The 14933-nt window shown below is 43.0% G+C and overlaps 1 protein-coding gene across 4 annotated transcripts in view; it reads right to left on the bottom strand.

Moving 5' to 3' along the window:
• SPAG16 (sperm associated antigen 16) overlaps nucleotides 1-14933 on the bottom strand; it is a 403853-nt gene that overhangs the window by 64922 nt on the left and 323998 nt on the right. The window lies entirely within an intron of this gene.

Genomic DNA, 14933 nt, shown 5'->3' with positions numbered 1-14933 from the left:
GCAGAAAACTTAATGCAGGGAAACATTGCACTCTGCTTGCTGAGTTTGAGCAACCTATAAAGAGTTATTCTATGAAGGCTCAGAGAGCCCAGCTGCTGTAATGTGTGCAGGCACTACGCATTACTTCTAAAAATAGGGCACTGTGGAATACGGTGCAAAAAAAGGAGAGTCAGCAACAAAAATTTATCCCAAAATGTGCCTTTATCCTCTCTGGCCTAAAAGAGTTATCTTGCACGTAAAAAAGGGAAGATGAGGACCCCCGACAGCTTGTGACACCCAGCTTGTTTGCTAGCTCTGTCCAAGTTGTTGCCACAGAGCCTTGGACAAGCCACCTGTACCCATTCCTCTGCCCATCATCACCTGCGTTGTCTACTTCGATGATGCAGCTTACACCTCAAAAGATAAGCGTGCACCTAATATCTCTGCAGAGGTGTCTGCAAGTCCTCCAGGTCAAGTACCAGCTCTTCGGCTGTGCATGTACCAGCTGGGATCTCACCTGCCATAGTTGGTCCCTACTGCCACAAAAAGGACTGTCGCGGCTCAGCTCCAAGTTCCTTGGCTCTACAACACAGACAACAACCACGGAGCCCTGTGGGAGCCAACGACTGAATTCACTTCTTTGATACCTTCACAAAAGTCAGGATTAGAATTCAAACAGAAGGGAAAGCACACTGAGAATCCATGACACAAAACCACCGTGGAAAATCCTATCTGCAGTAATTACAGCTTGATTTTAACTGTAAAACTCACACAGAAGAGAAGTATGGAGGTATCAGTTATTCCGGGAACAGCAGCCTCCCTCAGCATTTGCCTCTCGGCAGACAGCAGGCTCAGGATGACTTGGCTTTCCTAGGCTTCATGTGGCAGTGCCCAGAGCAAGAGGAAGTTGGGAGGGTTTTAGAAGGGCTCCAACATGGACCAGGAGTTGGGCAGATAAAAAAGCACTCAGGTTCAGGAAATATACTTCTTGCTTATGAAGAGAAGGCTGAGAGGTGACCTAACGACTGCATGCGTAAGCTTACATGCAGCAGCCTAAGAGACTGACTGCAGGGCACTTGTCACTCTTACTAAATAAAGGCATAACAAAATCTGTTGTCTGGAAGCAAGAGAAACTTGGTCCTAAAAAAAGATGCAATCTCGCAGCAGCGTGTACTTAAATGCTGAGGTCACGGGAAGTGGAGGTGCACCACTTGTACTTTTCAGATGTTTTTGCCAAGAGCTACTGGGAAAAAGTCTAGTGCCTGGCTGCGTTAATCCAGTCAGATGATTGCAGCCTGGGCACGGGATGATGCATCTCCTGGTACTTCGAGTTCTCTTTCCCAGCGTTAACATTTCTTAGTATTTCTCTATTTCTGCAGTGGCTCCTTCTGGCCTCAGCAGATAGATCTTGCCCTTGCTGAGCACTGCTGCCGTGCCCTTACCCAGTCCCGGAGCAGAGTCCAATGGATAACACGCCCCATTTGGCAAGTGCTTTCACAAGTGGAAACAAGTGCATTTTTAAAAGGAACCCCACCCCTTCTTACAAAAATAAACCAAATTCACTGTATTAACTGATAAAGCTGTCCTAAATTACCAAAACCACAGCAATAAATAATAAAAGCACAATTCTGCATTTTAAAAGATGCTTTAGACAGAACAGGAAGAAAGGTTATCCCTTTTGCTCCCAGTTAAAAGGATAAAATTGCCGTAGAAATGTATACTATATTCTAAAAAAGTGGTCAGCTCAGGAGGAAAGCCACTAAGGTTTGAAATTACGGCATGGTATAGTATATATTCTATAGGAATTCAAATGCTCACATCTTTTTAAACATTTAGATGTTTCAGGCAGGATTTCTATTACCTGCAAGGGAATAAAAAGTACCCAGAAGAATTGTTCATCTAGCTCCACAAGGAATTTCAAGAAAAAAAGTCAAAGCCTGTATCCTGCTTTTCTTTTTATTATGTACTGTACATATAGGGAAAAAAAACAACACATAAGAAGCAATGAATGTAGGAATTAAAAGCTTATATTTGGAATAAAAACCAGAATGCTTAAGTAGTAAAATGTAATGTGCCATTTGGTCAATAAAATTTTAATATTTTAATGCTTTCCATATTTTGACTTTTTAGTACTTGGCTTTTTGGCACTTTGATACATATTTTGATATTTTGGGTAACTGTTTTCTCCTAAAAAAATAAGTATATCACACGCAGAGCTTTCTTTTCAACAGTAAATTTCAAACATTGAGTAGATGAAATAAAGGTTATTACCATTACCAGTCACTGTGATTTTTGGAACAATCCTACAGCCCCACAGACTCAGAACAATTCAAGTTGGAAGGAGTCTCAGGAAGCTATCGGTCCAATCTTCCACTTGAAATACTCTCTGAGTACTTTGGGAACCCCTTAGGAAAGTAAAACCCGTGCTAGGAACGGAAACAGTAAGCCTTCATAGCTACCCGAGTTCTTCCCAGAGGCTGCAAAGAACTCTCACAGCATCCAGGGCTGTGTTAACAGGAGCCCAGCAAGTCAATCCATCTTTGCCTAAGCACCTGTTAGACCATATCGAGATACTGTGTCCTGTTTGGGGCCCCTGACAGGAGAAAGATGTTGATAACCTGGAATGAGGTCAGTGGCCAGGGGCTGGAGCACTGGCCAGTGAGGTGGTGCACAGTGGGAGGATGAGACAACAGGCAAGAGGGTTGGACCTAGATGGTCTTTGAGGTCGCTTCCAGCCCAAGACATTCTATTATTCTATGAGAAATCTTTCTCTGTCCTTGAAGGTGTCATCTCTACACTTTCATGTGAAAAATTCTGGACAGTCTCTGCTGTAAAAGCAGAACAGCTTATAGTGTAATGGGAAAAAAAGGCTGGCAAAATTGCTTTCCCAAAGCAAACATATGTATATAAACAAATCCTACCATTGAAAGAGACGTAGAAAGAGGTGGACATGCAACTTTAGATCATGAGGAAAAAGGACAGACTTTCTCTGGCATTGGTTCTGTAGTGCTGAGTTACCTCCTAGAAGAGCTGAACAGAAAACAAAATGCACCAAAACCTCAGGCACTATCCCAAAAGCTGTTCCAGTGAGACTCTAATACCTTCCTGAGCAGGTGAAATGGAAAAAAAAAAAAAAAGAAAACTCTAAGGATTTTGCAGTAAGCTTATAGTTATTAATCACTGCACAGACCGACGTGTACCATTTGGTTGATGGAACTAGTCCCTTGACCACTGCAATGATGCCGCAGCTGGACACTTTAATTACGGCAAGCTGATCTTTGCAATCCTCACATCAAGGCTTCTCTCCCTCACCTCAGAAGCTTCCAAAACCCACCAGAGCTTATGCTTTGCCCTGCATATGGGACATGCCTTTGCCAGGAGGACATCTTAGGTTTAGGTAGAGAGAGGTCATTTGGAGAAATGGTCTTTTGCAGGACATGTCCCACCATAGGAAGAGTACTCTGCTCTGGGAAGATGCAGTGCTGTGAAGTACCATGGTTAAGTCAGGTTTTAGGGAGAATGATTGTGGTTTAAACAGTGGAAAGACACAGAAACTGGAGTCACTTGCACAGTACAAACCTCTGCTAGTCGGGGGCTTCTGTTCCTGATGCTTCCTGTAATGGACAATGTCTCTACGGTGTCTAACATATGAAAGTGCTAGCAGAGAAGAAAAAATTCAAAACATGAATAAAAGCTGTCCTCTACCCTCAGTACAGAGAGCTCTAATACCAGCTGGGTGTGCAAAGGAGAAGCCTGCTTGCCGAACAAAATCTATCTGTATCAATAAAGGCCTGAAGACAGATTTCCATTCAGGTGTGTTATATAAACTTGTGGATGCAAAGTCTTATTCATGGTTTTTGAGATGATTTTCCACTTTCCTTTCTATTAAGGCACACATTTGCAGCATATAAAATTACAGTTATGAAAGAATATTGCGAGGCTTCAAAATACATTCTGGTTTAAATACAGTGAGGTGGTTAACAGAGCACTTGAGAAGCACGCTTGTATCATATTCCACAGATTAAGATTCACTGATATCTCGGGATGAATTACACAAAGAGCCAGCTTGGCTGTCATAAATGAAAACTCACACAAATTATTTGCCTTTGGAGACTGTTTCTGGTATTTTTCTTATATTAAGGTCAGGTTCCTATTAAGTCTTTGGATTTACTGTGACTGTGTCCTGAATCTTTGGAAATGCCAGTATTTTCCTCACTTTCCCATTTATTGCAGCTTACTTCTTCCCCTTTTTTCTGTCAGCCTCTGTAATTGGTGGAAAGGAAGAGAAGAGCCCAGCACAGCGCTGAATCAATCTAATAGCGACTTACAGTGATCGCTGGTGGATCCGCACTCCTGGAAGGAGCGGGCTGGCTTTTCACAAAAGGTAGCAATCTTTTTATTTTGCTTCCAGGGGCTTGGGAGGAACAAGTAGGCCAGGATAACCCCGTATCACTTAGCACAGGGCAGAACACAAGGATGTTCAATGTCAGATCCTGGATCTGCCACGACACACAAGGTCAGTGGGTTTTTGAGGGATTTCCCCCGCTTCCTCCTTTTCATATATACAGGACCTTTTAATCCCATGCTCTCAGCCAGCTAACCTCCATCTTTTCACCTCGAATAAGGACAACAGAGGCTTTTGCTGGGTGCTATTAATAGAGCCGAGGAGTAACTCCAAGCTACAAAGAGCCACGGTGCTCTGACCCGAGCCCGCTCCAACGCTGGGCGAGCTTAGAGCGTATTTAAACTTGGCTGGGCACAGACATACATTAAAGACTAAGACTAACAGAAAAGAAAGGATCTGAAAGGTCTCCTGTCCTGGTTTCAGCTAGGACAGAGTTAATTTTCCTCCTAGTAGCTGGCAGGGTGCTATGTTTTGGATTAGGATGAGAAGAGCGCTGATAACATGCTGATGTTTTAATTGTTGTAGAGCAGTGCTTACACCAAGCCAAGGACTTTTCAGCTTCTCGCTCTGTCCTGCCGGCGAGCAGGCTAGGGGTGCAGCAGGAGCTGGGAGGGGACAGACCCAGGACAGCTGACCCAAACTGGCCAAAGGGGTATTCCATACCATCTGACGTCATGCTGAACAATATATAGGGGTGGCTAGCTGGGGGGTGGGGGGGGGGCCGGCTGCTCGGGGATAGGCTGGGCATCGGTCAACGGGTGGTGAGCAATTGCATTGTGCATCACTTGTTTCGTACACATTATTACTATTAATACTATTATTATTATTGTTGTTGTTGTTGTTGTTATTATTTTTCCTGTCTTAATAAACTGTCTTTATCTCAACTCACAGGCTTCACTTTCCCGTTTCTCTCCCCCATCCCGGAGATGGAGGGGGGAGGGTGAGCGAACGGCTGTGTGGTGTTTGGCTGCCAGCCGGGCTAAACCACAACAGTCCATTTGGGTGGTGAAGGAGGAAGGGAGAGTGAACAGGTAGGAAAAAATATCTTCCCCTGTCCCCTCCAGAGATTGACTCCCTGATGAAAAAAGGCAATAGGTGTAATTGCTAATAGTTTCTGAGATATGGTTTCCGACGTATAGAGTCGACGACAGTGCTGAGTACAAATACCAGGTTAGAATCATGACCAGAAATCTCATCATTTCATAAGCCATCGTTACACCACACAGTACCATAACAATCTTAAACCAGGGCCCAGAAAGGATAAACAGCGCGACAGGGAGCACATACAGAAAGTAACTTGCTATAAAACTCAATTTGGGAAACAGGCACAGCAGACTTGAGATTAAGGCAATCAACATTGTGACTAGCAACTATTAAGCAGGTCGAATACTTATACCAATTTTAGTTTAACACACTCTGGTCAAATCTGTCGATATCTCAACCCTTCGTGCCCCACGTTGGGCGCCAAATGGACTGTTGTGGTTTAGCCCGGCTGGCAGTCAAACACCACACAGCCGTTCGCTCACCCTCCCCCCTCCCTCTCCGGGATGGGGGAGAGAAACAGGAAAGTGAAGCCTGTGAGTTGAGATAAAGACAGTTTATTAAGACAGGAAAAATAACAACAACAACAACAACAACAATAATAATAATAATAATAATAATAGTATTAATAGTAATAATGTGTACGAAATAAGTGATGCACAATGCAATTGCTCACCACCCGCTGACCGATGCCCAGCCTATCCCCGAGCAGCCGGCCCCCCCGCCACCCCCCGGCTAGCCACCCCTATATATTGTTCAGCATGACGTCAGATGGTATGGAATACCCCTTTGGCCAGTTTGGGTCAGCTGTCCTGGGTCTGTCCCTTCCCAGCTCCTGCTGCACCCCTAGCCTGCTCGCTGGCAGGACAGAGCGAGAAGCTGAAAAGTCCTTGGCTTGGTGTAAGCACTGCTCTACAACAATTAAAACATCAGCATGTTATCAGCGCTCTTCTCATCCTAATCCAAAACATAGCACCCTGCCAGCTACTAGGAGGAAAATTAACTCTGTCCTAACTGAAATCAGGACATCTCCCTTTGCAGTCACTATTTGGCTACTGATAAGGGTGTGTTCCTGCCTTCTTTGCTGTTGGTCCCCTTTTCAGGCTTTTTAACTCATTTTCCTCTGTTTTGCTACCTATTGCAAAGGAGGAAAACTAAGAAAACCGTAGAGTGGCCCAAAATAAAAAGACAACAGCTTGAGGTTCTTATCAAGAAAGGACAAAATTACGTCCACGTCAAATTTAAAAGCAATTCAAACCCAATTTATCTCTCTCTGTATATACCAGCTAGATAAAACATAACATATCAGAGCTTGTTGCTGAATTTCGATTACCATAAGTCCCCACACATTTTAGGAATAACATTAAACAATGCTTATTAAGCCCAAACCATATGGTATTCTGAAATATATCTTCTGACGTGTACTTAAACTTTTAAAGCTATTTATATAAAATTCAGATCTGGGCTCCCTTTGGAAAATACATTACAGATTTTTATGCTCATTTAAGATAGACAGTTTCTTCCTGATAGATTAAAGTGCTAAACAGAAAATTGTTTAGATGATTTCAAGCATTATTGCTCTCCAATATTAATGCAGCACCATACGAATAAATAACATGAAGCAAATTCTTCCTTTGGCACTCACTTTAACAGCAATACTCCAAAGTCATCCTGAACTCTATTTAAGAAGTGGGGTGGCTGGGCTTTTTTTGAAGCAGAGCATAAAGGTACGTATCAAAACAATGCAAATCAATCAGGATGCCTCTTCACAAAAAGCCAGGCTGCTACCTTATTCCTAAGCACAACCATGACTTCGCTCCGGTGTCCCCACCCCCCCATCTGCAACATCCTACAAAAGTGCTTTGTACTTGTACATTTGTCCAGTCGTGTAAAACTGATGTAAAAGCCTCAAATTCAACCTAACACACAAACACATACAAGCTCATTATTTTCAGCGTAAAATAAATCTATCCCCTACACCTGCAGTTGGAGAGCATCCCACTCATGCTTTAAGAACAGAATATGACAGGGAATTAAAAGCAAGAGCTGATGTATTATTCTTTGCTCAGTCCAAATTGGAAACCTACACACCCTAATGGCATTTTGGTTTCCAAATGAATTCTTTGAATAATATTCCCTTCCCCTCTTTCCATTAGGATCTCCTAAATTAATAATTTAGCCTATTCATACAGTAGGCCACGTGAGCAGTAACTTCTGAATAAAACAATAACCATTCATACCCACACTGCTGGAAGGCTGCTGAGGGTCAGTGCCAAGTAACTAACCCATCCGGAGTGCCTGGGACTTCTGAGAGGAGGCTGCAGCTCAGACAGCATTAACTTCACATTCAAAGTTTGGTTTTAATGGGTTATGGTGACTTGCATGGGGCTTTGCAAGGAGCACATGGGGAGTTTCACATGCAGCACCCCCAGGGGCAATGCACCTGCACCTTCTGCAGCTACCCACAGCTCCCGGGGCTGCTCAGCCCCTTGCTTGTGCACTGCTGGTTACAGCAACACTTTTAGATGTGACCCCCCTGTGAAGGTCCAAGATCACGATGCTGATGTCAGTAAACAAATCGAACCAAGCTCAGCATCACTGGGGTTGGGATTACCGTGTCTCAGGAGATTCGGCCAAGTCTATGATGGGATTCAACAGACAGGGTTGCAGGATTCACCCCTACGACTCCTACGTGCAGTGAGGGTGTGTGGTAGACAAAAGGGAAAAAGGGGAAGAAAACAACCATTTCTGCACACCACATCAGCACAGAGAACTTGATCCCTATACCGCCAGGTATTTCCCTAAGACCTGGGGTGAAAGGCTGACAACCACTGCATTTTCTTACGTGGGAGCACAAAGACGGCTGCGGAGGCTTGAACCACGCGACCCTGGAGGGTTTAATCCTCAGTAGTGCAGGGGCCATGTCCCATGAAACCTGCTTAGGGTGGCTGTGCTTGGCTCTGCCCGCAGCCCTTCCTCTGCTGCAGCTTCCCTTTCTCCTCGTCTACGTGCCTTCAGTCCTCCGCCCTGGCTCGGTGGCGTGAAACACAGGCAGCGCTCAGTGAACACGATGCCAGGCTCCGACTGTGATACTACAAATGAAACATGCCCACAGCATGCTTGGAATTAAAAAGCCTCCTTTCCCCTCCTTCAAATGAGGAGACAAAAAGGATTCAGATGGCTCAGACACAAGTGTATCACGAACAGGGGCCAACATTAGTGGGAAAGAGTCGGTTACATGCCTCTTATATGCTTCCAGATTTTCAAAGAAATTACTTTAATTTTGCCACTTATTTCCATTATTTTCTTCCTGCTTATTCCCCAAGCCAATTAAAATGCAAACAAGAGATTTTAGAGGCTTGAGTTTGATAACAGGCAGCAAGACAAGCGAGGCATAGGACAGCACTGAAATATGGCTCTTTAATGCAGGCGTATTAATAGAAATAATTGGATTTCTAAAGTCTCCCAATTGCAAGCATCACCTCTTATCGTCCATTAAATCAATTGACATCCTGCACTTGTTATTTCAAAAGTGTTATTCTTATTTCAGGAGAGTGCTAAACATATTCGGTTTGCTCTAATGAAACTTGTGGAGGTTTCTTCTAAGTACACACTAGCCTCATACCATCTCATACATTCTATGGATCCATTAAAGTCAGCATGGTAAATGTTGGCCTCGGAGAAGTTAAACTCCCAATTTTGTTTTTAGCAGGACCAGAGTTTCATCTGAAACACATAATGTTTTATTAAGCTTTTAGTAATTATAGTAAAAGAGCAAAGAATTTAATCTTGGCTTTTCCAAAGAGCCTGTGGGAAGTAGATGCTGGAGCTTCGCAGAATTTCCACAGGAGGCTTAGCGTCAACATCCCCGGGAAATCCCTGCCGCATCCTGCTGCTGGGTTCTGAATTTAACAACCTCCTCCTGTTCCATTTAATAAGTACCCTCTCTCACAACTCCTATTACTCCCACAGCTATGACTGCTGCCAGGAAATAGTGCTACCACAGTCTTTAACCCCATGGACTGGGCAGTGCCCAGCCCACCTTCGCCTGCTCTTACACCACGCTCATGCCAAAGGGCCCGAAGCAAAGCAACACAAACTCCCCCAGACCTTTTTGTCAGTGGGGTTCCTTTTCTGTAGGTCAAAGGGGCTCTTTGAGATAGCAGAGGAGAATATGGCAAGGGCCGAGGAGAGGAGAGGAAAGAGGAGTGCAGAAGTGCCTCCTGCAGCAATGGTTATATATTGAAATTCTGGCACCTCACTGTCAGTTTGCACAGCATTAAGGCTCTTCTTTGCCATACCTCGGGATGATTTTGCCCACAGCAAGCTCGCTGCTGACAGCGGCGGCCCTGTTCTCCAGCCCGCTGCCAGGAAGGCAGCTCTGCTCCTCTCCTTTCTGCCAGCACAAACGTCCTGGAGAGCGTGCCGTCAGCCGAAGCAGGAAACAAACATGGCTGGAAAGGATCTGCCGTTTTTTGGAGAGGATTTCATCTAAAGTGCTTCCCAGGTCTGGCTCCCAAAGAGGCTGAACACCACCAGGGACAGAGGAAAGGGGAGAGAAGTGCCCATGCCCCCGAGCACCACCGTAAGCTCCTGCCAGAAGTGGGCAGGGAGCTGCAGCTGGGATTGGAGAGCCAAAAGCGTCCCTTTGGGTCTGGGAAATGAAAGCCAGCCCTCCCCCCTGGTGTGCAGCACATACCCAAATGTGTACACAACCTCCCCAACAGCTTCGTACCGAAGTTCCCCTGATGATGAATGAGAATTATGCCCCTGTTAGGTGCAGTTATACATCCAACTCCAGATTTTAAGCGCCCATTTAAAACATAAATTAATATTAAGAAGATACATCTAATTTTTTTATACTTATTCATTCTCTATTACTTATTCCAACATGAAAATTTCCCTATTTATAGCATGATAAATGATCTTCTATTTTTAAGTCTTCCTACAAGCAAGATTTCAGGTTTCTTTTCAGCTGTTTCCAATATTACCTTGTACAGGGATGTTCAAGTGCTGTGTTTTTATTGCTGCTAATGCAGAATAAGTCATTTTGCCAGTTGAAATCATGACAACTTTGTCACAAAGATAGAAACATGAGCAAAATGTGTCTATGTTTCCCTTTTAACCTTTTAATGTTTAAAAATAGAAAAAAAGGAGCACTTCTTTTGTATTTCCTGGAAGAACTGGCAGTGAAAGTTGCAGAGCACTTAACATGCACCTTGTGGCCTTCGGCACTAATAACTTCAGCGTTAGGGCTGCAGGGGAAACTGCTTTTCACTGAAAAAAAAAAAGAAAAAAGAAAACACTAAAATCTGTCTAGGGGATTAAGGGTTTCCGCAACAAAAAACTAAGTATTTCAGCTGAAAAGTTGTATTTTCTAAGCGAATGAAGGGAGAAAAGAAACACATGGTTCAGTTTCAATCATTTTGTCTTCACTTCTGGATTTCTTTATCCATATACCTAAACCTATTGCATTGAGTATTTTATGTCTAAACGTGGATAAAATAGTGAAATATAAATGGCTAAGAAAAAGAAAACCTATCTTTATCTCACAGTACCAGAAAACGCTCAGCCCTCAAATCATGAGCTAAATAACCCATCAAGAAAAAGGCAGAGAAGTTCTCCAGTCCAGTAGTGCTGGTTTCTGCCACTCCTGTAAAGTTATAAATGCAGACTGAACGTCTCACAACCTTCGCTGAAGTGGCATCACGCAGAGAAAAAGCATCTTTAAAAATTAAACTAATTTGGGGCCACAAACAGGAAAATGCCTTAATCATAATTTCATAGCAGAACTTTAAGTCAGTGCATAGCACAGTTTTTTAGATGCCTTAAACTGCTAATTTCCATAAATTAACATGCCCGGGTCTCTTTTAATAGTAATCATAACTTCGTATTTCCTGCTTGTAATGCGGGGCTTTAACATAATTACAGAACATTCCTTGGTTTCAGTACCATGCAGATCCCCCTCACTGCTCTCTCCCCAGTCAAGCTCTGCTCAGCACCATTTTGTGTTAACAGAGACACAAAATGAACCTGCAAAATTTACTCCAAGATTTATTGCATACATAACACTTGCACATGTATATGCAAACTCGGATTTGCATATTCAAAATGTCTGTCTGCCGTTGCTAGCGAACATGTTTTATTTTTGCATGCTATGGCTGTACATGCAAATTTCCTTCTTATAGCATCAATTATCTACTCCCTCACCATCAATATGTTCCCCAAAAAATCACTTTCAGATCCTGTATTACTTTACTTTCACTGAAGTCAATAAACAGTGCCACATCCCCCTACACAAACGTCCTTGCCCAGTTCTTTTTACTGTGACAACTACGTGCTTTCCCGTTTTCTGTTCCAAATCTCCAGCTTCCTCCCTCTTCTTTTGCCCAGACCCTGCTTTTGCTCGCTGCGCTTAGAAAGAGCAGCAGCCCCACGTCTTCTGCTGCCGTTCCCCTTCCCACCTTCTGCTCCCTTTGCTAAAGAAACAGCATCCCCACAAGGCAGCCTTCAAAAGATCCAGGCAAGGGACTGTGACCAGAAGCACTTGCCAAAGACAGGACTGAACAACATACTGCAGAGCAAAGGGGAGGAACACACCGCATAGATGGGTCGCTTTAACAGCTGCAACAAGATGTCATTTTTTATTTTGTATTATTATTATTTTGTATTATTATTATTATTGCAGGGTGGTGGAGAACTGCTCCCAAAAGGCTCCCTGCACTAGCCCACGGCTACTACTAACCTTGTAGCCCGGACACTGGAGGCAGGACCGTGGGGAAACGCAGGCAGGTGGCAGCTTCCCAGTGGAGAAGCCTCTCTCAGCTTTACCGCCACGGGGCTGGCTCGAAGCCCCCTGGCTCTGTCCTGCTCGGAGTCCATTTCACACCGCATACCTGAGCAAAGAGAAGTGCTGGTCTCTGAAAGAATCTGGTTCGCGCTACCTGTAAGCACAGAGTCAGCTAAAAGCCACAAAAATTTAACTACTGATCTTGACCACCAAACCACGTTAAAATATGAAAACAAATTCAAATTGGAGTTGGTAGGCTGAATTTACTTTATTTTTTCCCCCCACGTATAAGGCTTATTTGCCTAAGTTAATGTTTTACGGCTATCTTTAATGTGCAAATACTTTCTATGGTGAATATGCAATTTAAGGAGCAAAAAAAAATAAATTAAAAATCAGAAACTCTCATTCTGACGTTATCCTTTTTATTTCCTTCCAAAAAAATCAGTTGAGTGAAGTCAGGTTAATCACCTCTAAATCTCTACGAATAATGGTGCAAAGCCTTACACTGACACTTACACCATCCTTCTGCTGGCTGTGCATCCCCGAGCTGCTTCACTTTATAACCATAATTCATTTTGGCCACTAGATCTGCGTGTAAAGATAAAAGCCAATAGCCAAATTCCTTAGTTTGCCACTGGCTTTCCTCATCTTCCTGTCCAGTGGGTCTCATTTTGGAGATGGTGCCTGATCTAACATGCTCCAAAATCAGGGAAGCCTCTGCTCCCTGTAATATATTCCCGGCACATTGTCATCATTCATGGCGGTAGCAGCAATATGTTGGCTCATTATGTTGTACTAATCTTGCTACCCGATATTCTTTTCACCAATCAATCTGCTGATTACAGCCAGTTTAAATCTTAGCGATAAACAGGATTCGGAGAGTTTTCAAAGGACAATGGAATCGGAATTAATTAGCATCCATTAGAGAAAAACAAAGTCTTCCCACAAACAGACCTGAGAAACCTAGCAGCTCACAAGGACGACGTTTATGGCGCAGCAGATGGGCTCATCTGGCTTTTAGACACTTGCTGTGCAGGACAGCACAGCATTCTCATCTCTCCTCATAGCAATCAAGCTATGGAGAAGTTAATTCTCACATCAAAGAAATTAATTACACCTGAAATTCTACCAGTGGAGCCAGTTACTGACTCCAGATCACAGGCTGTTCTGGTTCATGACTCATCTTTAAAGCCTGCAAATACAACCAGGAAGCTTCTGTCAAAGGATTTCCAGGTTACACATGCTGCTCTACCAACCACACACATCACACAGCCAAGAGGGAAACAGAGCATAGCATTTATATGGACAGAAGTTCATATGAAAAGGGGGAAAAAATCATACCTGCTCTCTTCAAACTGTCTTTATAGTGCATTCCTTAATTGGCATCTTAATGTTACTAAAATTAACAAACTCTCACAATGTAAGTGCTTTTCAAAAAACACTAAAATACTTTAAAACATGGCTTTTGGAGAACGGGGGAAAAAAAGACACATTATGGCTGGCATTTAAAGAAATAACAAAAACCATTCTCACTTCTATGGACAACAACAGTAACATTTGCAGTCCCCAGAATCACAAATGTCCTGTAACAGATGATGATAGCCTCACCGACAAGACGAGTAAGAGGCATTTAGCTTTTAATGGCTTTTGTATTTTTTTTTTCCCTTACGAGAGCAGCACACTGTGTAAAATGTATTTTAGTCATCAGTAGTTGGAAGCAACTTCTCACATTATTATTCTACATTAGCTCCATTTGTCAATTTGATGACTGAAGACCTACTGGCCAGCTGTGAATGCTGCTTTCTAATCTTACATATATGCTATAGACCAGCCCAGCCACAGGTCTGTCCTTCTGCGCCGAGGGGAACACATCAGGAGAATCATTCGGGAAGGCACGGTGTAAATAAACCAGAGGTATTTGTTATCCAAAGGAAGTTCTTGCTTCTGTATGAGAACATTTCTATGCACGAATTAAAAGAAAACAAGACCAAGAGTAAAGAAAAGCCCTGCCAAAAGTGTCGTCTTTCCCAGTCAAGAGAAGCTGGCACCAGGTGCAGCTCTGTACATCGCCAAGCTCTTTGCCCTTCCTTGGCCACATGTGAACAGGCTGAAGTCAACGGGAAATTTGGAGCTTTACTGGATCGAGGCCAGAAATGTGATGGACGTTATGACTCTCTTCCATCATACATGCCCAAAATGATATCCCCCAGCTCAGGCATACGTGAAACAGCTATCCTTTTTTCCTTCAAGTTAGCATCAGGTGAAAATGGTGAAGTGTGTTAAAGGTTCGCTAATTGATGATATATTGCCTTAAATTAATTTTCGACTATTAATGTTACTTAATGGAATTTCATATTTCTTATTTGAAAAATGAGGGTCAAAGGAAGCAATGATGAGAGACAATTACTATTACCACTTAGGACCATTAATATGTAAATATATGGGTAAGTTAAGATTGCTAATTTAAGTTGCGTAATTGCTGGATACTTCTGAAGTTAGAGCCTAATAGGTTCTGCCATTATTCGCGTCTATTTTGCATATATACTGTCAATGATTTTTATCCTTAAAATACCATGAATAATAGCATCACATTTATTCTATTAACTGATATAGGCACTAATGTCACATTATGCCATTCAATTATTTTATTTCTTTCTAAAAATACAACAGATTAAAAAATTGCATCACTCACACACCTTCATGCTTCAGCTTATGAGT

This window comes from Cygnus olor, chromosome 6 (genome assembly GCF_009769625.2).
Source record: "Cygnus olor isolate bCygOlo1 chromosome 6, bCygOlo1.pri.v2, whole genome shotgun sequence".
Classification (NCBI taxonomy): domain Eukaryota; kingdom Metazoa; phylum Chordata; class Aves; order Anseriformes; family Anatidae; genus Cygnus; species Cygnus olor.
Note: the sequence above shows the minus strand (reverse complement) of the source record. Positions and strands in the feature narration are given on the sequence as shown.